Source organism: Schistocerca serialis, chromosome 1 (assembly GCF_023864345.2).
Source record: "Schistocerca serialis cubense isolate TAMUIC-IGC-003099 chromosome 1, iqSchSeri2.2, whole genome shotgun sequence".
In the NCBI taxonomy this organism is placed as follows: domain Eukaryota; kingdom Metazoa; phylum Arthropoda; class Insecta; order Orthoptera; family Acrididae; genus Schistocerca; species Schistocerca serialis.
In genome coordinates, this window is record NC_064638.1 from 999,660,556 (window position 1) to 999,687,115 (window position 26,560).

Here is a 26,560-nt window from a genome sequence, read left to right on the forward strand (position 1 = left end):
TCTCAGTTATGTGACTGAATTTGTGATTTACTTTCAGAGAGGTCAGAGTAATTCATTGAAAGTCATCGAGTAAAACAGATGTGATTTCTGGCGCTCCCCAAGGTAGTGTTATAGGCCCTTTGCTGTTCCTTGTCTATATAAACGATTTGGGAGACAATCTGAGCAGCCGTCTTGGGTTTTTTGCAGATGACGCTGTCGTTTATCGACTAAGAAGATCAAAACAAATTACAAAACGATTCAGAAAAGATATCTGAATGGTGCAAAAATTGGCAGTTGACCCTAAATAACGAAAAGTGTGAGGTCATCCACATGAGTGCTAAAAGGAATCCGTTAAACTTCAGTTACACGACAAATAAGTCTAATCTCAAGGCCGTAAATTCAACTAAATAGCTAGGAATAACAATTGCAAACACTTAAGTTGGAAGGAACACATAGAAAAGTTGTGGGGAATGCTAACCAAAGACTGCCTATTATTGGCAGGACACTTGGAAAACGTAACAGATCTACTAAGGAGACTGCCTACGCTACATTGCTGCGTGGTATGGGATCCTTACCAGATAGAAAAGACGCAATACATCTAAAAAGTTCAAAGCAGGGCATCACGTTTTGTGTTATCGGGATATATGGGATAGAGTGTCACTGAAATGATACAGGATTTGGGATGGTCATCACTAAAAGAAAGGCGTTTTTCGTTGCGACGGAATTTTCTCACGAAATTCCAATCGCCCACTTTCTCCTCCGAACGCGAAAATATTTTGTTGACACCGACCTACATAGGGAGAAACGATCACCACGATAAAATAAGGGAAACAGAGCTCGTACGGAAAGATATAGGTGTTCGCTCTTTTCACGTCCTATACGAGATTGGAATAATAGAGAATTGAGAAGGTGACTCAATGAACCTTCTGCCAGGCACTTACATGTGCATAGTATCCATGTAGATGTAGATGTAAAAGGGAGACGAAAATTAAATAGTCATGGGGGCTGGAATTCGATAGCAGAAAAAGGTAGAGAAGGAGAAGTAGTAGGTGAATATGGACTGGGGTAAGGAATGAAAGAGGAAGCCGCTTGGTAGAATTTTGCACAGAGCATAACTTAATCATAGCTTACACTTGAGTTAAGAATCATGAAATGTGTATACGTGGAAGTGACCTGGAGACATCAGAAGGTTTCAGATAGATTGTGTAATGATAAGATAGAGATTTAGAAACTAGGTTTTAAATTGTAAGACATTTCCAGGGGAAAAGCGGACTCTGACCACAATTTATTGGTTGTGGACTGTACATCAAAAGTGAATAAACTGCAAAACGGTAGGAATTTATGGAGATGGGGCCTGGATAAAATGAAAGAACCAGAGCTTGTAGACAGTTTCAGGTAGAGCATTAGAGAACGGTTGACAAGAACAGGGGCAAGAAATACAGTAGAAGAAGAATGGTCGTTGAGTAACACAAGGGATATTGAATTTAATTGATGATAGGAGAAAATATAAAAACACAGTAAATGAAGCAGGCAAAAAGGAATACAAACATCTCAAAAATGTGGTTGACAGGAAGTGCAAAATGGCTAAGCAGGAATGGTTAGAGGACAGATGTAAGGACGTAGAAGCAGATATCACTAGCTGTAAGGTAGATACTGCCTCCAGGAAAATTGAAGAGACCTTTGTAGAAAAGAGAACCACCTGCATAAATACCGAGAGCTCAGCTGGGAAACCAGTCCTAAGCAAAGAAGAGCAATCAGAAAGGTGGAAGGAGTATACAGAGGGTCTATACAAGGACGTTGTACTTGAGGGCAGTATTATGTAAATGGAAGGGGACGCAGATGAAGATGAAATGGGAAATATGATATTGAGTGTAGAATTTGACAGAGTTTTGAAAGACCTAAGTCGAAACATGGCCCTGCGAGTAGACAACATTTCTTTAGAACTACTGATAGCCTTGGCAGAGCCACGACAAAACTCTTCCATCTGGTGAGCAAGATATAGGAGACAGGCGAAAAACCTTCACACTTCAAAAAGAACATAATAATTCCAATCCCAAACAAAGCAGATGTCGTGACAGGTGTGATTACCGAACTATCAGTTTAATAAGTCCTGGTTGCAAAATACTAACATGAATTCTTTACAAACGAATGGGAACACTGGTAGTAGCCGACTTCGGGGAAGATCAGTTTGGATTCCGTAGAAATGTTGGAACTTGCGTGGCAAAACTGACCTTACGACTTATATTAGAAGACAGGTTAACGAGAGGCAAACCTACGTTCCTAGCATTTGTAGACTTAGAGAAAGCTTTTGACAATGTTGACTGGAACACTCTCTTTCAAATTCTGAAGGTGGCAGTGGTAAAACATGGGGAGCAAAAGGCTATTTACAATTTGTACCGAAACCAGATGGCAGTTAAAAGTGTCGAGGTGCATGAAAGGGTAGTAGTGGTTGAGAAGCGAGTGAATCAGGGTTTTAGCCTATCCCCGATGTTTATTCAATCCGTATATTGAGCAAGCAGTAAACAAAACAAAAGAAAAATTTAGAGTAGGAACTAAAATCCATGGAGAAGAAATAAAAACTTTGAGGTTTGCCGACGACATTGTAATACTGTCAGAGACAGCAAAGGAATGGACAGTGTCTTGAAAGGAGTATATAAGATGAACAACGACAAAAGCAAAACGAGAATAATGGAATGTGGTCGAATTAAATCATGTGATGCTGGCGGAATTACCATTAGGAAATGAGACACCTGCAGTAGTAAAGGAGTTTTGCTATTTGGGGAGCAAAATAACTGATGATGGTCGAAGTAGAGAGGATATAAAATGTAGACTGGTTGTGGCAAGGAAAACGCGTCTGAAGAAGAGAAATTAGTTAACATCGAGTATAGATTTATGTGTTAGGAAGTCTTTTCTGAAAGTATTTGTATGGAATTGATACATGAACGATAAACAGTGGAGACAAGAAGACAATAGAAGCTTTCGAAATGTGATGATACAGAATAATGCTGAAGATTAGATGGGTAGATCACGTAGCTAATGTGGAAGTACTGAACAGAACTGGGGAGGAGAGGAATTTGTGGCACAACTTGACTACAAGAAATGATCGGTTGGTAGGACACGTTCTGAGGCATTAAGAGATCTCCAATTTAGTACTGGTGGGAAGCTTGGAGAGTAAAAATCGTTGGGAGAGATCAAGAGATGAATACGCTAAGCAGATTCAGAAGGCTGCACGTTGCAGTAGTTATTTGGAGGCTCTAGCCACACTACATTTCATTTCGCCACAGCATACCTGATTGCCTTCACCCTGGCTGTCACTGTCAGAAAAGGGACAAAAGCTGCTGCTGGTCTATATATCATTGTTATTAAAAGTATGATGTTCCCTTCCAGTTGCTGAAAGTAATGGTGCACGCTTCAGTGTTGATTATTCCGATATCAATTGTGCACCTGTTTGTGACAGTTCTGGTGTAGACGAAGACATCAGCAGAGGTGCAGCTACCTGCAACACTACAGGTGTGGATGACAATGATCGTTGCAGCGCTACAGATCGTGATGACCCAACTACAGAAGATGGTGACTGCAGTGGTATGGGTGACAATCCAAGTGCAGATGATGTTGGGGGTGATAGGCGGAAATCATTTGGCACATCTGAAAAAAATAGCAGTCCTGACTATAAGTATCAAGTGAAAAACGACGCTTATGCAGTGCACTGTCCTACAGACAATCATCAGCTTGTGTCTGCACTGAATACTCACTATCATGCTGCATTCTTACAAAAACAGCGACCTATAAGTATGGAACAACTAAATATCTCCAGAAATATGTACCACACGAAAATATGTTCCAGATGAAACGTTAATATTTTCACATGGGTCTCGATGCTAAAACTGGCCAACCCCCAACCCATTTCCCTGATGGAGGGGGGGTTAACTTTTTAATTTCAAATTTGTATTGTAGATTCTGATTTTATGCCAAAAAATATCTAGGTCTACCCCAAACATATTTTTCCATTCGCAGTAAATAGCACTGTAAGCTATAAAATTCAGTTTTCCAGTTATGGCAGTTGAGAACAAATGCATGTGATTCTAAATTACATTTGTGATGCAAATGTAAACTTCCGGACAGTTGAAGTTTTGGTTACAATTTAATTTACTTTTCCAAATTTTTGTGTACAGAAAGTTTTTACAGTTATACATTTAAACTTTTACAAACACGCTGCTTTTAACATAACTTAGTTTTTTGTTCTACTCCTGTTTCATTTAGATGAGTCCCCACACCACTGCAGGCTTGATTATGGTGAGTACCCACGCATGTCACAATCAGGGTGACTGATTTCAGTGTTTCCTTTCATCCAGCTAATGAGTCAGCCGCTACAATGACTGACGGAAAACAATCCACAATCACAGTAAGGAAAATAGTGACAGGCACACCTGCCATGAACAAACACATACCAAGTGAACTGTTACACACTTCCCCCATTGTTCAGACACCACACGGTGTCACGGCGTGCCCTACCAAAGGGCCAGAGCCTTTATAAACATGAACACCGAATGACTTGGCACGACTCCTCTCTAGAGCTGTTTCTTGAACATCTGAAGTAATGAATATTTTATCTGTAGAAGAGAAAACTGAAATAATTTTAATTTTTGTTGAGGCTGCAAAAAATTTGGATGCTGCTGTTGCTCAGTATGCTGAACATTTTGCTGATAAGCCACGAACTTGTACAACAATTTATCGTGATGCAAAACTGAAGGAAGTGTGATGCCTGAAGAAAGGATTCCTACGGCAACTGTTACAGGGTACAACAGTAACGAAACTGAAGAACTAGTGGCAATGACTCATAGCCCACACGAGAGTACCCAAGAAATAGCTCACCAGTCAGGAATTGCTTGCACAAGTATTAGCGCGATCCTAAAATTACACAAATAACATCCCTTACACATCATTAACTTCTTGGGAAGGAACGGAGGTTTTCAATTGCACACTCATGCAATTGCAAAGAGACTCGCAATTCTTTTGTCGAGTAATGTTCTTCGATGAGTCAACTTTTATGAACCATGGTGAAGATAATCAAAAAAATGGTTCAAATGGCTCTGAGCACTATGGAACTTAACATCTGAGGTCATCAGTCACCTAGAACTTAGAACCACTTAAATCTAACTAACCTAAGGACATCACACACATCCATGCTCGAGGCAGGATTCGAACCTGCGACCGTAGCGGTCGCGCGGTTCCAGACTAAACCGCCTAGAACAGCTCAGACACACCGGCCGGCTGAAGATAATCGTCATGACATCCATTATTGGAGTGTGGAAAATTTCCACTGGATACTTGAAGTAGATCATCAGCATTCTTGGTCTGTTGGCTTTTGGTGACATATCATAGCTGACAAACTAATTGGCCCCTTATTTCCGGAAGGCAAATTGAACAGTCAAAGGTATCGCAAGTTCTTTCAACATGTGCTACCATTTGTATGTAACCCCCCCCCCCCCCCCCAATAATGCGGCAGCACTTGGGGTTTCAAAATGTTGATTGTCTGGCACACAAGTCTGCAGTGTCCCAAGAAACATTAAATTACGATTTCAATAGTAACTGGACTGGTAGAGGTAGCATGGTAATGTTCCCTTGCAGATACCTCAACGTTATGTGCCGGATTTTTTCTTGTGGGGTTAACTTAAGGACAAATTACAGCAGAAGTACCCACTGCTCTACAGAAAATTATAGAACATATCAGAAATACTTGCACAAAAATTAGACCACGTATGCTCATAAGCCGCGTACATGAATTCGAAGGATGAATTAACAAATGTATAGAAATGGAAAGTCATTAGTAAGAGAATTTTTTGTGAATTATAATAATGATGAGAGGAATGGGGACTCATTGAAATAAAGCACCACGATGGTAGTAAGAGGCAAGGGTAATTACCGACATCGAGCGCTCCGATTTTGAGGTACAAAGGGCTCACCGAAATCAAGCGCCTCAATGCTGGAAAACTCTGGGACTCAACAAATGCAGGCACTCTGATGGAAAAAGAAACTATTGTGTCAATCTCATTGTTCCTGGATCACGTTAGAAAGTACTTTATTAACGAGACATTTAAATGTCTAACTATAAAAGTTTTACTATACAATAAAATCTGTTAATAATGTTTTTAAAATATCAACTGCTTACAACAAAAAGATTTACATTTTTATCGCAAATGTGGTGTAGAATCAAATGCATCGGTTCTTAATTGCAATACTTAAAAAAATTGAATGTTTTGATTACAGCACCATCTACGAAAAATAGAAAAAGCGTTTTGGGCAAACCTTATGTACTTTTTGTGTAGAATCCGAATCAGCAATAAAGCTGAGAGGTTATCGTCTCAAAACAGGAAGCTGACCCACAAGGTGGTATGGGGGAGAGTGGGAGAGGTTATCAGTTGTATCATCAACGGATGTTCCCCTTGGAAACACTGACCTGTTATCTGGAACATTTTTCTCATACAACACGTATTTTGGCCTCATTTAGTTGTTCCAAGCTAAAACAGACGTCATATATATATATATATATATATATATATATATATATATATATATATATATATATATATAGGGTGTCACCTAACGTTACCGCTGGATATACTTCGTAAACCACATCAAATACTGACGAACCGATTCCACAGACCTAACGTGAGGAGAGGGGCTAGTGTAATTGTTTAATACAAACCATACAAAAATGCACGGAAGTATGTTTTTTAACACAAACCTACGTTTTTTTAAAATGGAACCACGTTAGTTTTGTTGGCACATCTGAACATATAAACAAATACGTAATCAGTGCCGTTTTGTTGCATTGTAAAATGTTAATTACATCCGGAGATATTGTAACCTAAAGTTGACGCTTGAAACCTCCGACATTCAGTTGCGTGTTGTAACAAACACGGGCCACTGTCGGCGAGCAGCATCTGCAGGGACATGTTTACGATGACGACCGTGTTTACGAGTGTGGCTGTAGTGCACTGTTGTGGTTTGGTCTAGCTGTCGTAGTGTCCGCATGTAGCGCTTGCTGCTATTGTTATTCTGCATTCGTCTCCGCACGCAGACCAACTGTAGCACACCGTGTTACCAGACCTCTGTGATAGTGTAGTGTTGTAGGAACTGTGACCACGGTGTATTCGAACTCTGAAAAGGCGGAGATGATACTCATCTATGGCGAGTGTCGACGAAATGCAGCTGAAGCCTGCAGGGTGTATGCAGAACGGTACCCGGACAGAGAGCATCCAACGTGCCGCACATTGCAAAACATCTACCGCCAACTGTATGCAACAGGTATGGTCGTAGCACGCAAACGGGTCCGTAACAGGCCCGTCACAGGAGAAGCGGGTGCAGTTGGTGTGTTAGCTGCTGTTGCCATGAACCCACACATGAGTACACGGGACACTGCGGGAGCCGGTGGACTGAGTCAAAGTAGTGTCATGCGCATACTGCATCGTCACCGCTTTCACCCGTTTCATGTGTCGCTACATCAGCAATTACATGGTGGTGACTTTAATCGTCGAGTGCAATTCTGTCAAAGGGCATTAACAGAGAATGGCGTTGCAGTTCTACCTGTTTACTGATGAAGCGGGTTTCACAAACCACGGGGTAGTGAATCTACGGAACATGCATTACTGGTCCGTGGACAAACCTCGCTGGCTCAGACAGGTAGAGCGACAGCGGCTGTGGACTGTAAATGTATGGTGCGGAATCATTGGCGACCACCTCATTGGTCCTCACTTCATTGCAGGGGCCCAAACAGCTGCAACATACATCGCGTTTCTAGAGAATGATCTGCCAACATTGCTCGAAAATGTCCCACTGGAAACGCGTCGACGTATGTGGTATCAGCATGATGGTGCACCTGCACATTCCGCAATTAACACTAGGCTGACCCTTGACAGGATGTTCGACGGGCGTTTCATAGGACGTGGAGGACGCATAAATTGGCCAGCCCGTTCTCCTGACCTTACACCTTTGGACTTCTGTCTGTGGGGTACGTTAAAGGAGAATGTGTACCGTGATGTGCCTACAACCCCAGAGGATATGAAACAACGTATTGTGGCTGTTGTAGCGTAACAAGACAGCTACGCCACACTGAAGTAGCCGAAAGGCACGCGTAATCTCACGTAGGCTAGATAGAGGTCTGAAACAGGATACGTAATGAATGGTAGCAAGAAAAGTACGTAGCTGCTATAATACTTAACTTTTAATCCTTCATTTGAATACAGCATTCCTTGATGATACAAGTGAGACTCTATTTTAAAATGGTTAATGGCGCCTTGCTAGGTCGTAGCCATGAACTTAGCTGAAGGCTATTCTAACTGTCTCTCGGCAAATGAGAGAAAGGCTTCGTCAGTGTAGTCGCTAGCAAAGTCGTCGTACAACTGGGGCGAGTGCTATTCCGTATCTCGAGACCTGCCTTGTGGTGGCGCTCGGTCTGCGATCACACAGTGGCGACACGCGAGTCCGACATGTACTAAATGGACCGCGGCCGATTTAAAGCTACCACCTAGCAAGTGTGGTGTCTGACGGTGACACCACAGTGGCAGCCTGCGGCGACATTACACCAGATGTACTGCGGCGTGTACGACTTTCATCACGCCAGAGATTGCAATTGTGTACAGCAAATGATGGCCACCACATTGAACATCTATTGGCCTGACATGTCGGGACACACACTATTCCACTCCGTAGGTCTGGAACCGCGCGACCGCTACGGTCGCAGGTTCGAATCCTGCCTCGGGCATGGATGTGTGTGATGTCCTTAGGTTAGTTAGGTTTACGTAGTTCTAAGTTCTAGAGGACTGATGACCACAGCAGTTAAGTCCTATAATGCTCAGAGCCATTTGAGCCATTTTGAACCACTCCGTAATTGAAAACGGAAACCACGTGTGTACGTGTACCTCACCCCTCATGGTAATGTGCATGTGCGTCAGTGAAAAAGACCAATAAAAAGGTGTTAGCATGTGGACGTAATGTGCTGTTCCAGTCTCTTCTGTACCGAAGGTCCATCACCGTTCCCTTTGGATCCCTACGTAATTCGGTGCTCTCCGAAACACACGATCGAACAGCGGAGGAGTGGTACTCAAGCGTCAACTTTAGGTTACAACATCTCCGGATGTAATTAACGTTTTACAATGCAACAAACGGCACTCATTACGTATTTGTTTATATGTTCAGATGTGCTAACAAAACTAACGGGGTTCCATTTAAAAAAAACGTAGGTTTGTGTTAAAAAACATACTTCCGTGCATTTTTTTTTTATGGTTTGTATTAACCAATTACACTAGCCCCTCTCCTCACGTTCGGTCTGTGGAATCGATTCGTCAGTATTTGATGTGGTTTACGAAATACATCCAGCGGTAATGTTAGGTGACTCACCCTGTATATATATATATAGATAATGTGTCCTAAGAACATGTGTCTGGAAATGGACGGTGTGTCTTGCAATTACAAAAATCATTCTAGAACACATCCCAGAGCTGCATCGCCTTCATGTCAAACAACTGTTCAAAGTGGACTCCATGGGAAACAGTAGCAGTTGTCATGCACGATATGCATAATCGTACTTTGGCTTACACCATGTTAACGGACCACTTTCCAGGAGTTTGTACAAGAGTTCGTCTCAATATTCTGTAGAACTCAGTTCTCCAGATTTGGAGTATACATAGTCCGTCGCCTTGCCTCGCCGATTGGTTTGGTGCGGCGCACTACGAATTCCTCTACTGTGTCAACCTCTTCATCTCAGAGTAGCACTTGCATCCTATTTTCTCAATTACTTGCTGGATGTACTCCAATCTCTGTCGTCCTCTACAGTTTTGCCCTCTACAGCTCCCTCTGGTATCATGATGTCTCAACAGCTGCCTATCATCTTCTCCCTTCTCCTTGTCAGTATTTTCAACATATTTCTTTCCTCTTCGTTTCTGCACAGAACCGCCTCACTCCGAACCTTATCACTCCGCCTAATTTTCAACATTCATCTGTAACACCACATCTCAGATGCTTCCATTTTGTCCTGTTCCCGTTTCCCTACCATACAATGCTGTGCTCCAAACGTACATACTCACAAATTTCTTCTTCAAATTAAGGCCTATGTTTGATTCTAGTAGACTTCTTTTGGCCAGGAAAACCCATTTTGCCAGTGCTAGTCTGCTTTTGGTGTCCTCCTTCCTCCGTCAATGAGTGGTTATTTTGCTGCCTAGGTAGCAGAATTCCTTAACTTCATCTACTTCGTGACCCGCAATCCTGATGTTAAGTTTGTCGCTGTTCTCATTTCTGCTACTTCTTATTACCTTCGTCTTTCTTCGATTTACTCTCAATCCATATTCTGTACTCATTATACTGTTCATTCCATTCAAGAGATAATGTAATTCTTTTTCACTTTCACTCAGGATAGCTATGTCATCAGCGAAACATATCATTGACAGTCTTTCACCTCAAATTTTAATTCTGCTCCTGAACCATTCATTTATTTCCATCATTGCTTCTTCGATGTACAGATTGAACAGTAGGGGCGAAAGACTACATCGCTGTCTTACACCCTTCTTAATCCCAGAACTATGTTCTTGCTCGTTCACTCTTATTATTCCCTCTTGGCTCTTGTACATATTGTATATTACCCGACTCTCTCTGTAGCTTACCCCTACTTTTCTAGGAATTTCGAACATCTTGCACCATTTTATATTGTCGAACGCTTTTTCCAGGTCGACAAATCTTATGAACGTGTCTTGATTTGTCTTTAGTCTTGATTCATTATCAACTGCAACGTCAGAATTGCCTCTCTGGTGCCTTTACCTTTCCTAAAGCCAAACTGATCGTTACGTAACACATCCTCAATTTTCTTTTTCATTTTTTTGTATATTATCCTAGTAAGTAACTTTTATGCATGGGCTGTTAAGCTGATTGTGCTATAATTCTCGCACTTGTCAGCTCTTGCAGTCTTCTGAAATGTGTAGACGATATTTTTCCGAAAGTCAGATGGTATGTCGCCAGACTCATACATTCTATACACCAACGTGAATAGTCGTTTTGTTGCCACTTCCCCAATGATATTAGAAATTCTGATGGAATGTTAGCTAACTCTTCCACCTTATTTGTTTTTAAGTCCTCCAAAGCTCCCCTAAATTCTGATTCTAATACTGGATCCATTAACTCTTCTAAGTCGACTCCTTCTTCTTCGTCTATCACATCTCCTCCCTCATAGAGACCTTGAATGTCCTCTTTCGACCTACCCGCTCTCTCCTCTGCATTTAACAGTGGAATTCCCGTTGCAATCTTAATGTTATCACCCTTGCTTTTAGTGTCACCGAAGGTTGTTTTGACTTTACTGTATGATGAGTCAGTCCTTCCGACAATAATTTCTTTTTCGTTTTCTCCAAATTTTACATGCAGCCATTTCGTCTTAGCTTCCTTGCACTTCCTGGTTACTTCATTGATCAGTGACTTTTATTCTTTTATACTTTCTTCTTTCATCGATCAACTGAAGTACTTTTTCTCTTACCCCACGATTTCTTCGCAACTACCTTCGTTTTTCTTTCCAACTTCTGTGATTGCCCTTTTTAGAGAGGTCCATTCCTCTTCAACTGTACTGCCTACTGTGTTATTCCTTATTGCTGTATCTACATCCTTAGAGAACTTCAAGCATATCTCTTCATTCCTTAGTACTTCTGTATCCAACTTCTTTGCGCATTGACTCTTCCGACTAATCTCTTGAACTTCTCATCACTTCTTCATTGTGATACGAGTCTTTATCTGCTCCTGGGTATGTTTTACAATCTAGTATCTGATTTCGGAATCTCCGTCTGACCATCTTACAATATAACTAAAATCTTTCCGTTATCACCCGACGTTTTCCAAGTACACCTCCTCCTCTTGCGATTCTTGAATAAAGTATTCGCTATTACGAGCTGAAATTACAGAAATCTACTAGTCTTTCTCCTCTCTCATTTCTTGTCCCAAGCCTATATTCCCTCTTAACCTTTTCTTCTAGTCCTTCCCTTACAACTGTATTCCAGTCCCCCTGACTATTAGATTTTCCTTTATGCACCGTATTACCATTTCAGTATCCTCATATGCTTTCTCTATATCTTCAGCTTGAGATGTCGGCATGTATACCTGAACTATCGTTGTCGGTGTTGGCTTGCTGTCGATTCTTATAAGAACAAGCCTATCACTGAACTGTTCACAGTAACACACTCTCTGCCCTGCCTCCCTACTCATAATGAATCCTGCTCCCGTTATACCATTTTCTACTGCTGTTGATATTACCCTATATTCATCTGACCAAAATTCCTTGTCGTCTTTCCATTTCACTTCACTGACGCCTGCTATATCTGAGCTTTGCATTTGGCTATTCAGATTTCCTAGTTTTCTACGATGTTCAAGCTTCTGATATTCTACGACTCAACTCTTATTCTGCATAACGTAACCCTGCCATGCTTAACTGGTATTTTAATGATAAAAGGAGAGTTCAGTTTTATTTTCTATGTCGTATTCCATTCCTACAGTTCTGTTAAAAGGCTAAACAGTGTTCTTAAACTTTACAGTTCCTGTTATGTCAAATTAACACTTGGTAATCAAACAAATGTTGAGTGTAGAATAAATTTCTTTTATTTCTGCCAATGATCACAAAACTTTTGGTCCTTAAGACTACCAGTTTCGGTCAGCAATTATCATTTTCAGATCTGCAACAAAATGAAATACAACTAGTAAACTGATTTTTCTATTGTTCTAAGGCGCAATTTATTCACTAGTTGTATTTCATTTCCCATGTTTTGTTGCGAATCTGAAGATGGTTATTGCTAACTGAATCCGGTATTCTATAGATCAAAAATTTCGCGATCATTATCAGAAATAAAGCAAATGCATTCTACGTTTCCTGGGTCACTGTTTTAATCTGCAACCATGTCGAAAGTTGTGAAAGTTGAGTGTTATTTCTGCATAACTTACAAATTTCTTGTTACAGTATGAAAAAAGTACATTTTGTGAGAGAAAATTGCGTGGCAGTTTATAGACTCATTACCTGGAATTATGCTTATTGTACCACTTGTACCAGGGTGTGGGAACAGGAAGGTCATGACTGAATTAGGGTTTATGAATGCATCAAAGAACTCGAGAAAATCTTGTCACTTGTTCTGGATCTGGGTCATAGACGTAAAATAGGGATGATGTTTCTGTGAACTTCATGGATGGATGTGGTGGTCAGGGAAGGAGCTATCCATTGATGTGAAATTAAAATGAAGAACGGAACGTCCTGGCAGATTAAAACTGTGTGCCGAACCGAGACTCAAACACAGGACCTTTGCCTTTCGCAGGCAAGTGCTCTGCCAACTGAGCTACCCAGCACGACTCACGACCCGTCCTCACAGCTTTAATCCCGGAAAATTCTGGAAAAACTAAGAATGTTGAACATATAAGGACTTGAGCATGCAATCTTTGGTCTTTAGAGTTAAGAGGATGAGCCTTACTACTGTTGTGATATGCTACACATTTTTGTGAAATTACAATTAAATCACATGGCAATTAAGAACGTTGCACTTGCTGGAACTCGAACCCAGAACCTTCGGACTCCAGAGCTTAGGGCTATGAGTTAGGTGGTGCTGTGGCGCGCTAAGTGTTGTTGTAAAACAGCAAAAGCAATGAAAATTAAAAACATTACACATGCCAGTACTCGAACCTGTAACTTTCAGACTCTAAAGCTTAGGTGTTGATATGAAATAATGTGATGTGATTCGGCCTTGGAGGATCTTCGCTCACTTGAGCTATTAGACTACATAAGACCTGCTACGACACTGGGTAATCAGGCTGTTTATGACCTTGATGACTGCCAGAATGTTTAAACCCCCGCCACTCCTTATAACAGATTATCTACAATATATTGTATTTTAAAACACAAAGAGCGAGAAAATGTATTGACTCCTTTTTAGCCGGCCGAAGTGGCCGTGCGGTTAAAGGCGCTGCAGTCTGGAACCGCAAGACCGCTACGGTCGCAGGTTCGAATCCTGCCTCGGGCATGGATGTTTGTGATGTCCTTAGGTTAGTTAGGTTTAACTAGTTCTAAGTTCTAGGGGACTAATGACCTCAGCAGTTGAGTCCCATAGTGCTCAGAGCCATTTGAACCATTTTTGACTCCTTTTTATAATTATATCTAATTGATACTAATTCCTATGTTTTCTGTTACAAAGACCAGAATTTTTAGCAATGCCTTGTCACTCTTTCCTTCAGTGTAAACAATCCACAAACACAGATGCGTCCCTGAAATTCTCTTTCGGATATCGTTGTTGTTAAGTCCAGTAAGTCATCAAAATATAACTGAAACAAAATTTTATTTTCCACAATGCTAAAAGCCAAACAGATATTCCTATGTGAAAAAGTTACATTCAGTTTCTTATTTTTTCTCAGTTACCATTTTTCGTTAAAGACGTCGGGACCATATTTTAATTAAGACTATGGCTGACGTTTTTCAGGACTCCAGGTGTTGTTCTGTAATAGTGTGGCATCATATGGCTGAACGAAATAATCTGCAAAGGAGCGGCACAGCTGAATAAAAGGTAACGAGAAGAGACCAGTTTCACCAAAAAATTCATCCATATAAAATTGACCTGACGTGAGGGGGACGTTTAGCTACGCAGCAGGGGTGGCTTACCCACCCCTCGTTGTTTGACCCCACAGGCGGAGTGTTTTTGCCTCGAGTGGCGTGTCGGTCACTGTTAACGCAGCTGACAGACATCCCCCCGGCAATCAACTCCAGTCGGCAAATATTGGCACTGCATAAAGCTGGAGTGTTTGGCTTGCTCCCACAGGAACTTCTGCTCTTTGAGGGATACAAACACGACCGTGTTTAGCTTTATTAATTAAAACGGCCCAGTAATCGAAACGCCGACAAATTGCTTCACGTGGCCCACTGAGATGTTGACATACCGATCTGCGTGCATCACTTACATAGTAGGCCATTCGCAGTAAAGATGAATCGGATACAGAGTTGTCAACATTTACAGTTGTTCCACAATTGAAAATCGGAATGGAGTATCGAGCGCAAACACGCCACATCTGATCGGAAGTTATCTTGCTACAAGTATCATGTTGACTGCCACCACGGCTTAGTTTCCTTACCTGGCAACTACATTAAATGAACCAGATTACAGTCATCACAAGGTTTTCATTTCAACAGTTACACAAAAAACTACAGTAAGGACCATTATCACTACTTTAGTTTTTTTCATGGCATTATATACGGATTTTAGATTAGTTACCTGCCAGCGGTTTCCTTCAACACCTTTAGCTAGTAGTACCCAGCGGACTAATCTATCAAAAACTCCAAACGTTACTTTGAATTAACTTAAGAATATATTAATTAACATTATCTACGTTTGGCAAGAGTCTTTACCGTTCCTTTAGTCGTATGGGATGATTAATGCTCATACTCTTCTGAGATCACATACTAAGCAAATTCATGTCTAGTTGTGAAAATTAACGCACGAAGTTTTAACTTCAGACTACAAGCGCCCTGATTTACCATTATGACTTTCAAGTTGTCCAGCTACTCCTGCGAAATTGTCCGGCTTCAGTTGGTAAAGATATATACGGTATATTTATTTACAACAAGAAGTAATGAAACGATTATAACTCACTAAAAGTTATCTTTTACCTCTAGAGTATTTAATGATACTTACCAGTCTGGTTAGGCTCCTTCGCATTTATCCTGCGGATGTGCGTCGTTAACATTTGCAGGGCGTGTTAAACAGAGCAGTATGTTTCTTGCAGGGTCTCCCCCGAACTCGAACAGAATGTAGTCCGTGTCCAGATCATCCCAGCATACCACGCGAGCCAGCAGCCGAATTCCATCTGAAAAACGCTGGGTGCAGGATTAAAAAGAACTAGACGACATAGGGGATAAAATACAAGTCCAATTAACTTGTCCTCTCTCCGGGTCTCGGCGCTCTATCTTATAACGAGAACAATTACATGTTTTAATTGCATTTTTGTTGTTTATTTGTCGTTCCTATTTTCCTTCCATTTGTCGATCGAATGTACAGAATGAGGTCCGTGTTCTCTTCTTGGCTACCATTACCCTTATCAAACGACTCTCTCCTGGAAAACGTTGTGGGGAGGGGAAAAAGAATAGTGTAAAGAGGGGGATGGGAAACAGAGCAACGGTAGTAGATATTTGGTGAAGAGGACAGAGACTGTCGACTGCATGTGCAGTACGTTCAGTTTTTTATATTATGTGACACAAACCCTTTTGTGTAGCATAGCCGTTTCCTCACTTCCCTGTCACAAACTGTATTTATTTTACAAGTGTTGGGATAGCTGGAAGAAGAAGATTTTTATTTAAATATGGTTATAGTATAGAAACAAAACGTGATTTAATTGGTATTAGACTGACGTGATTATGATTTAATATGGAACGCCCTTAGTAACAGTTCTGTCAGACTAAACACGTAAACTGTAACTCTAATTGCCTCTTATTTGGTTGCTGGTATAATAACCGATTAACAAAACGAAAACGTAAATTTGTTTACGTTCAGAATATACGAGTACTTTTGTTGTCTAAGAAAATATTACATCGCAGTTGGTGCAATGTTCGTCAGGGCTCCTGGCTCTACACCATGTCTCTTTGTCATTCTGTTCATCTGCAGATAAGGATTCATTTCAGACGATAAGGAAGAGGCCACTAGGGCTTCTCATGCGGATGCACGTAAGCATTCCATAGCGCAGGATGAAAACCATTCCCTTACAGTCTACTAAAAGGAAAGTCATCAACTTTAAGCACAGCGCGGGGAAAGTAATGTGACAGAATTGTTTCTTACTATAAAGATACTGCCCTCCGTAGCCACGTGTCTTGCTTCTCTTCCCTTTCTAATCCACAGATAAGATAGTGGTGCGTCCCCAGAAGATTATCTACATCCTGAATTGGCACCGCTACACAAGCAGTTGGCTTAGAACTCTGTTAAAAGTATAAGTCATCTTTTAAACATAATTTCAGTTTAGTTTTTTTTACTACTACGCAAAACTTTTTTTTCTTATGAATATATGTAATGAAGCAACAACACAATTAAAAGTAAATAAGTCTTGCTCCATCACGATTGATGACTTTGTTTTATCAGTCTCGTTCCCAACAAGCGTTCAAAAAAATCACCAAAAAGTTACCAAATATAACGATTAGGAAACAGTATGATTGAGGCATTTTTGTCGACTTATTCAACGTCTCTTATTGTCAACATTATTTTTCATTCTCCATAAAATTATACCATTCTTGATGCCTTCTGAAGTTTACAGAGCAGCAAGAGGTGTAGGATAATTCCAAACAGGGTTAGTTGAAAAAATTGCCAATTATTCACGTCGAATTATATCTACATTAAGTGATCACTGAATTACAACCAAGTGTGAACTATGCCGCTGAACATTCGCCTGGGCCGGCCGGGGTGGCCGAGCGGTTCTAGGCGATATAGTCTGGAACGGCGCGACCGCTACGGTCGCAGGTTCGAATCCTGCCTCGGGCATGGATGTGTGTGATGTCCTTAGGTTAGTTAGGTTTAAGTAATTCTAAGTTCTAGGGGACTGATGACCTCAGAAGTTAAGTCCCGTAGTGCTCAGAGCCATTTGAACCATTTTTTGAATCATGCGCCTGGTTGAACAGAACTTTTGGAAGCTACTATCCAGACTCTAGGGGAACAAGACATGTATGGCTGACATTCATTTATAGTCCTCACGAACGCTTATGTAAATTACTAACACTGGGTACATCCATCGATTTCCGTTAGAATTTCGATTTTATACTCTCGACACCTTTTAATTTATGCAGGCTCAACTCCCTTATTTCCTACCTTGCTGTAAATTCTTCAGTTTTAATCTGCAGTTTGTAACCAACAACTTACGGTTAGAGTCCACGTCTGCCAGCGCGGCATGTTTTGTAGTATAAAATTTGACTGGTGGAACATAAAATCCTTTAATAACAAAGACCAAGATCTTACAGAAAATTTGAAATATCACGAAATCTCTGTATGTAGTGCCCAACAAACGAGGGGCGAGTTGTAGAAGGAATACGATCAGTATTTATTCATATATAGTGGAGTCGAGGAGGAGACAAAAGCTAAAGGAAGAGTGCCGATACTTATCCACAAGAAGTACAAAGATCATGTTGAAAAGTGACAATACGTCAATGAGAGAATAGCTTTACCAAAACTAAAACTAGTTCACCACAAGTTGAATATTATCTCTCCGTTCCGCCCAGAGGACTGTAAATCTAGGACTGAAAGAGAGGCCGTCAGTTAGCAACTATAAGAAGTTATCAGTTTCATTCTTTCAAACGAACTGACCATGATAATGGAGGATTTTAATGCTTGTATTAGAAATAGTTTCAGCTCTGGAGTTTAGTAACGATATAATGAAGACTTTCTAAGTGATAATGGTGAGATTAATACCAAATTATGCTCAAGCAACGAACTGAGAATAAATGATTCCTTCTATGACCACAAGCAACAGCAGATATACAAATCTCAGAAAACAAAAGATCATTTATCTACAAAAGTTCACACGGTTACCAACAGGAACATCCATCCCTAGTCTGTACTGGATGTTAGGAAAGTAAACACTGCCAACATAAGCAGCGAGCACAGTCCATTCATGGCAAAAACCAGATTGCATGTAGTAAGGAACAAGAATGCTACAGAACGTATCTTAAAAGAAAAAAAATTAATACAGAGTCCCTATGGAATGAATCTATAGACATTTTACACCATAAACGATTAGCAGAGAGAGTAAAAGAAACGGCATTAACGCAGGGGTTACTACAGACCAGGGTTAGGAGAAAAGCCAAGAAAGTACTGAAGCAGTGGCTCAAGAAGCGTTAGGTACACTAGCTATAAATCATGAAAGCAAAACAGACAGAACACCATGGTTTTGTAAAGACGATAAGGGATGCGCAAAAAAAAAGATGTTTGCTTATTTGAAATATAAAACACTCGAAACAAGAAACTTTTGAGGTTTACAAAAGGAATTACTATTAATAATCGCAAGAAGGGACATCTTTTCTAAAAACATTGAACATGAACTTTAAGGGCTGCAGAAACAGATTTAAAGAACGATAAGAAAACAGAGGAAAGAATTAAATGAAATTTTGGAACGACATAAATGAGGAATTATGGGTTAAATAATTAACAGAGTTATTTAAAGGTAAAAAACTACCAGAAAACGGAAAGATGTTGGAGATCAGCATACCAGTAAATAGTAATGTAACTGTTTCACATACAGAGGGAGACGAAGCTGTAAGTGTGCTATAAAGTATAAAGTCGCTGGGGAAAGATAAGATTTCCAATGAAATATTAAAGTATGGAGTATATCCACTAACTGAGCAATTAACCAAGTTAGTTTACTATGTTATAGCTCGTAATAAAATTTCAAATGAATGGAGAACTACTATCACTAGTCTCACGTACAGGAAAGCAGATAAAGATTCGTCAAATTACAGAGGGATGAATCCACTCATTCCATCTCTTAAACTTTTAACAAAAGTAATAGGAAATGAAATTTAAAAAAAAAACATTATAACACTTGCAGAGGAGCAGTATGGTTTTAGATCCAGTAGATACAGTCCGGATGGAGTGTTCATTGTTAGACAGGTTGTAGAGAAGTCCACTGAATACAAAAGATCGGATTTCTTTGTTTTATTGATTTACGGAAGGCTTTCGATAGGATTCAGTTAACAGATGTGGTAAATCTGCTCTAAAGTCGCGGTATTCCTTCCAACTTAGTAAAAACAGTTATCGAACAAATATAACTAGGCGAGAATTGATTCCAGGTTAACTAGAAGTATACAGTTAAGAGTGGTACTAGACAAGGTGACTCTCTGAGACCCTTACTTTTCAATATAGTCATGAACGAGTGATGACATTGGCTGACAGTATTTAAAGACTGGGGAGCAATGAAATAAAAGACATTCTTTATGCCGACGATGCAGTTCTACCAAGAAGCACTAGGCATAAATGGAACAAACACACAGATAGGTTGCATGAACGGAAGATCATGAAAATCGTAAGAAATAAATCAGCAGCTGGTAAAAGAAGTAAAGGCGTCAAAGGAAAAGAAGGAGTGACAGCTTCAAGGTAGACTGAGGCGCACTGAAAGGAACAGGCATTGGCCTAGAAAGAAAGGAAGAATAAGAAGAGAAATATGAATCCAAAATCTCTGTCTTACCATTACATAAACTATCTGAAACTTTCCGGTGTCTCCAAGGCTCTTCCACGTACATGATCGTCTATCATGATGCTTAATACAAGTATTAGCAATGATTAAATTAGGCGCTGTGCAAGGTTCTTTACCTTTTATTTCTTCCACCCAGTCCATGTTACACCATTACTTTTCCTTCTCTTCCTTTTTCTACTATCGAATTCTAACCCCCATTAACAATTAAAACTTCGTGCCCCTTAACAATTCGAATAATTTCTTTCATCTGATTATACATTCCTGCAAAGTTTCCGTCATCTATGGGACTCATAGGCACACAAACTTCATACTGTGTTGCTCGTAATCCTGTAGTCACATGACAAGAAATTGTATAGTTCCCCTGCAACTACCTTTAACTAATTTGAACTATATCTAACTTTCGCCTGCCCATTTTTCATTTCAAAATCTGTAACTTAGCAACCTGATTAAGGGATCTAACATTCCATGCTCCGACCCATAGAATGCTAGATTCGTTTTTCCTGATGATTACGTCCTCCTGAATAGTTCCTTTCCGTAGATTAGAATGAGAAACTATGTTTCCACGGGAATATGCTACCCAAGACGATGCTGTCTTTATCAAAGAACACAGTAGAGCGGCATTTCTTCGTGAAATATAGAGACTAGAGTTAGCCTTTTTTCAGCCGTTCGCTATATCCACATAGCAAGGATGTATTGGTTAATTTTACAGCACCAAACCATCTATCGTGCTGCAACAACAGAAAAGACTGCTGCATCTCTTCAGGAATCATATGATAGTCTGTCCTCTCCGCAGATATCACTGCGACATGGTTGTGCTGACGGTAGCTATCCGTAACGCGTAACGCTGTGGCATGAAAGCCACTTCAGCAAGGCCCATAGTTCATGACTGGAAGAGTAAATTAAGATCAATCAATTCTGATGTACAATGGCTCCTTTTGTTACCCCCTTCAGTGTACATCAGTATCCTGTCGCTTCGTTTTGAAGGGCATCTCTTTGAAAGAGGCCCTCAAGTTATTCAGGAGGAACTGTTACTTATAATGTCTGAGACAGTTTACTTCAAAGTTGAAGCTTCCCTCGTGGAGTCGTGCAGTACCAAGCGAACCAAGTCAAATTAACTACGACCAGTGGCCGCGCTGGTAGCTATTGTGACCACTAGCGCTGTTTCCGCGGATGGAATGCCTGAAGGGTAAATAATGTCTTTTAATGTTTTGGGAGCTCACGAAATCGAGGAGTCCTCTTGCAGACCTCGGGGATGTACAGTCGCGTGCTCTCCAGACGGAGGTGGTGTGCTAAAGCGTGTTACTGAAGTCAGTAGTTGCTGATTCTGAGTGATCAACGAAGTTACTTTTCCAGTACGGAAGATGTACAAGAGTTAGAAGTGCTTCCTGTATGCCAGCATGTATTTCTACTAAGACACTTCCTGGTTTTCTAGGAGAGTGTTACCTGTAAGTGAGCGAGTACGTGCCTGGTAGCCAGAGCCGGTACATCAGATCACGGAGCGGAGCCCATATAGCTGGAAGGTCGTGTTTCATAGAATGAAATGTACTTGTAGAGATTTTACTGGAGCTAATAATTTTCATTTGTTTCCGTGGAATTATGAATGACTTATTTTTGTGAGAGTTTTCCTACATTGGCATTGAATTGTATTTCCGTTTTGTTATGTGGAGATTATCGACGGTAGTTACTAGAAACCAGTTCGTGGCGTTGAAGAAACTGTATGAAGTGTACATATTCCATTTCAGTGGTCAGATCTATGAATCTTTCTGAAAGCATTTTAATGCTACAGGACACTGATTAGTGATGCAGGAGAAGTGAAAATAATCCTGTAAGGGGGTGACTCTTACTTAGATGGTCCGTAAATGTGTAGCTGTACACAGAATAAATACACACCTGCCACTAAACGTTTACAATTAAATATACCGAGCAATACATAGTTCGTTTGGTCCTGCGACAGGCAAACGCTGGTAGGTCTCCACTGGTTCTACAACTATGGTGTTTACGTTCTCAAAGGGTACCTTATGGAATGCTGTACCAACACCGTTTCGCACTGACTTTGTAGTCTATTACAGATGGACAAGCAAGATGCCTGTGAGAAACATGTTGCCAGAGCTGGAATATTGTGGAATAGTATGGTGCAAGTGCCGAATCTGCCTTTGTCAAAGACTGGACTGCCTTCGTCGCCTACGTTACCAAAAGAGGTGCCCTGCCGTAAGAAAACCTGGCCAAGCAAACTATAAATACTTCTCGTTTGGACCCTAGCTATACCTTATCTGTGACTGCTGCCAGCACTGAGACGTACTTCATGCCAGTTGACAGCCCCAGTGTGGACCAATCAGCTTCATCACGTCTAGCTGCCTCACCTACTAGCTACTGGGCTGTGCCATCCAGCTGGGACCACCTACATGGAGACGACGAGGGTCAGCGTTTAAAATCATCATCTCAATGGGCTGAGTGAGAACAAACTGTTGAATTGGAAAGTTGATCTGAAAGTTCAATTCGTGAAAGTGGGATTCACTTGAGTGAATTAAGGGGTGACACTACAGAAGGATATGCTGGTTTGCGCTCAGTTAGGTGTGGGCAGTTGCGACAACTCGACTCGAGATGATGAACCTCACAGCCGTTTTATTAATCTGTTCTGGCTGGACCGATTGAAAGACAAATCGCTACCCTTAAACTCAGATACGGAACTGAAATTACAAACAAACAGTTTGTGTAATGAGAAAAGAAAGGCCATCATAAATGAGTTTTGGTTGTCGGTTCTTATAAAATTATTAAAGAATTAATAATTGAGAGTGTTACCTATCCATGAAATTGAGATTACTGGTCCAGATTAACCCCAATTTTATTTACTCAGTGCAGAGTGCAAGCACACACGTGAAAGGAAGTCACACATTAACGTGATTAACGAATTACAAAAATAAAAGGAAATACAACATCGAGATTATTTAAATGCATCACAGATCTGCACAAGTCCACAAGGGTGAGTTAAGAATAAATAATGATGATCTTAACAAGCCTGTCCCTCAAAAGCAAAATCGCTGTTGGACATGAAATGATTGCTCTAGTTATACTAGAAAGAAGGAAAGTCATCTGACCTGTAAATATCTCAGCCCGCTCTGTCATGTAAGAGCCCTCTACTGCCAAACGAAATATGACATTGCGTTGTTTAATCAGATTTTAAAAAACGGTCGAAAATACTTAATCACTCTCCTCCCGTGATAGCCCACACTGCGAGGCATTTTCACCAGAATCGATGAATCAGAGTGACAAGACGTGTGCCTGCTATGGCCTGCTGGCACCAACATCCGATCATTAGTGGAGTGATTTCTTGAAATGCAAGTCTGTAGCTCTCTCCCGCATCTCAAAATCAAGTTTCTTCTTCCACATCCCCCGCAAAAGCATATTCGTCTCCGCAGAGTGATCAAGCGCTTCCACTTTGTTTTAAAAATTTTTTCCGCAAAAGATCATCACAAATGTTCGCCCACCAGTGGGAAGACACAGCAGTCCAACTTCGTGATTAACCGATGAAATTTTAAGACACGGCATTCCGACATCAAAAGTAGCAGATAATTGTTTTAGTCCCTCTATGAGGCGCCTTCGCATGCATGAAATATTGAGAACCGTAATTCCGAACTCCCACCTAGCAGATCTTTTGTTAGCCGCCCAGTGAACTGCCTCCCCACACTGCGAGAGAGAAAATCTGTTTCCCACATGGACTGGCACCTGGGTGACGTCTTACGTCCCCCACAACATGATAAACAGAAACATTAATAGTAGTTGCCGAACAGCTTTCCCACCAGAAAGCGGCGAAATGACTAACTTTGACCCAGTATGACTTCCACTATTTTTCTCAGAAGTCTAGTCAGCGGAAATCACACCACCAAGTTGTTCTTTGAGCAGAAATACTGCCTCGTAAAATAATTTATTTGACGTTGACCAGACGCACAAAATTGTTCCCCAGACAAAGCTTTTTTGAAAGAGTCTCCACCCACACAGGGTGGGGACTACAGTTCTAAAGAACCCGGGTCACATTTGCACCCTTCTGGTACTACAATGGGCAATTCAGCGTGGCTACAAAATTCTACCTGCCAAACAGCAAACAGACTACTGCAATCTGCATCAGGTGAACGTCTTCGGAAGTCGCCTCATCACCCATGAAGTTGCATGACAGATACCAATGAATCGGTAAATCATCATACGCATTTCACAGTGTAATTTTCTGGGGCATAGCACGCCATGCACTCATTCTTCATCAGTGTTTTGTTTTAAACGTGAAAGACCTAGGCATTAAGCCAGAGAATGCAGCGAGTGTGAATTGTCAGCACACAGGTATAAGAATTAAGAAGTGTTTCTAAAACTGTAGCAGTGTGTTTTGTACTAACTAGGGGAGGCCGCCAATTGTGAAATTCAGATTCGATTCATACTGCGCATAATAAAAGCAATAATATGGCAAAGCACCAAGATGCACTTCTCAGCCGTTGTCGAGAAAATCGACAGTTAAAAAAAACCGTTGCGGTGAAATACTCTCTACGATTAATAATTCTCTACAGGGTCGTGGCGCAGCGGTAAGCGCTTGGGTTCGTAATCCAAAGGTCGCCGGATCGAGTCTCGCGCTATGCAATTTTTTTTAGTATTTGCTTATATATATATATAAAAAATTCCCGGCAATCAGTTGCAACAATTATGCATATAATAAGTTGTTGAAAGACTTGTCGTGGAAAAACTGGCGACTTCGAACATCATTATGCTTTCCGCAAACAAAGTTGTATTTCACAAATATTATTACTTGTCTTCATAATGTTAACCACGTATAGTTAACGGAAGACGTAGAAACGATATTCCGAAACGAATACGTATAGCGTAAGTCAAACGTTCGAATTAGAATAGAGACCCCACGAACACAAATTTGCTGTGGTAGGTATGAAATATAAACTCCGTTACTCGCTCGTTACACTTGAAGGACAGATGTTGAATGGGCCGAAACGAGCCGCCGCATAACAGCGTAGTTGCCTGCTAACTTCGAAAGAAGGTAGATGCGGTCCCTAGCGCAACTTATAACATTGTCGAAAATCAGTGCGGACGGGAGAGTTTTGTTACACCCTGTTAAAAGAAACGGAAAAATGGAGGCGGTACAATTGGAGAGCGATCCGCCTTCAGCAACATGCATAAGCAATTCATTAATACTTATATATATATATATATATATATATATATATATATATATATATATATATATATATATTTGAATTACAAAAAACTAATAATAAAAAAAATGCATGGCGCGAGATTCGATCCGGGGACCTTCGGATCACGAACCCGAGCGCTTACCGCTGCGCCACGACGCTGTAGAAATTTATTAATCGTCGAGAGTATTTCACGACAACGGTTTCTTTTTACTGTCGATTTTCTCAACAACGGCTGAGAAGTGCATCTTGGTGCTTTGCCACATTACACCTCTGGCCATGAGCTTTTATTATGCACAGTATGAATCGAATCTGAATTTCACAATTGGCGGCCTCCCCTTGTAAGTCCATTTTCTGTTGAATTGTTTCCTATTTTCGCAGAGACAATGAGCAAGCGGAGGAGCAATGTGTTATGATCGCAAAGGTGATTCATGGGTGGCTCGAAAGAAGGTAGATAAAATAGACTTGTATATGATACGAAGATTTCTCGGCGTATACGCTGCTTTCAGGGTCCTCGGATGTACTGCCAAGCGTCGTAAGTCCAGCGAATAACCATTCCTGTGCCATCAGGTGGTGCTGATGGAATGATGTGTCTGCTCCGTGTTGGCGGTATTCATACCTGCCACCTGCCGGTCCCGAGATTGGACCCGTGTCGTGCTCGTTGGGTCGGGGGAGGGGTGGGAGCGGCGTGTGGCTGAGGTGCCTGCCGCATCTCACGACCCTAAGTCGCGTTCTTCTTTGATGCAGCTTAGTACTGGTTCCTCAATAGTACTGGTTGCTCAGTTGAAAGCCCATGTCTCTGCTGATTAAATTATCAGCCAAATGGATTTCAATCACCTCTTTGAAAATGTAATCCTAAAATTTATCGGTTTTAGCCAGGACTTTCGTTTGCTAGTAATTCATTTTATGTCCATTTTCATTGCAATTTTCTGGTGTTACAGACTTGTTGGGCTGCAGTAAGCGGATGTGGCTTTCATGTTCTGTACATAGATCTCCGTTTGCCCAATGTAAGTATTCCTGCGTTAACATGGAACTTGGTACCCCGCTTTTTTTTTAGACCCACGTCGTCTTTCACTCTCTCTAGTAAAGCTCGTATTTTGGTTGGCGGGTAGAAATGTGTATTATGTGGTTTTGTTTCAGTTGTCTGCCAGTTTTTGACTATACATTGCCAGCAAACG

General features: G+C 40.9%; 1 long non-coding RNA gene across 1 annotated transcript in view; it reads right to left on the reverse strand.

The window, feature by feature from the left end:
- The window catches only part of LOC126413292 (uncharacterized), a 1,052,422-nt gene that overhangs the window by 29,516 nt on the left and 996,346 nt on the right, over positions 1 to 26,560 (reverse strand). The window contains exon 4 of the long non-coding RNA XR_007575363.1: positions 15,669 to 15,840. This is a non-coding gene — a long non-coding RNA (uncharacterized LOC126413292). The remainder of the gene's footprint in view (positions 1 to 15,668; positions 15,841 to 26,560) is intronic.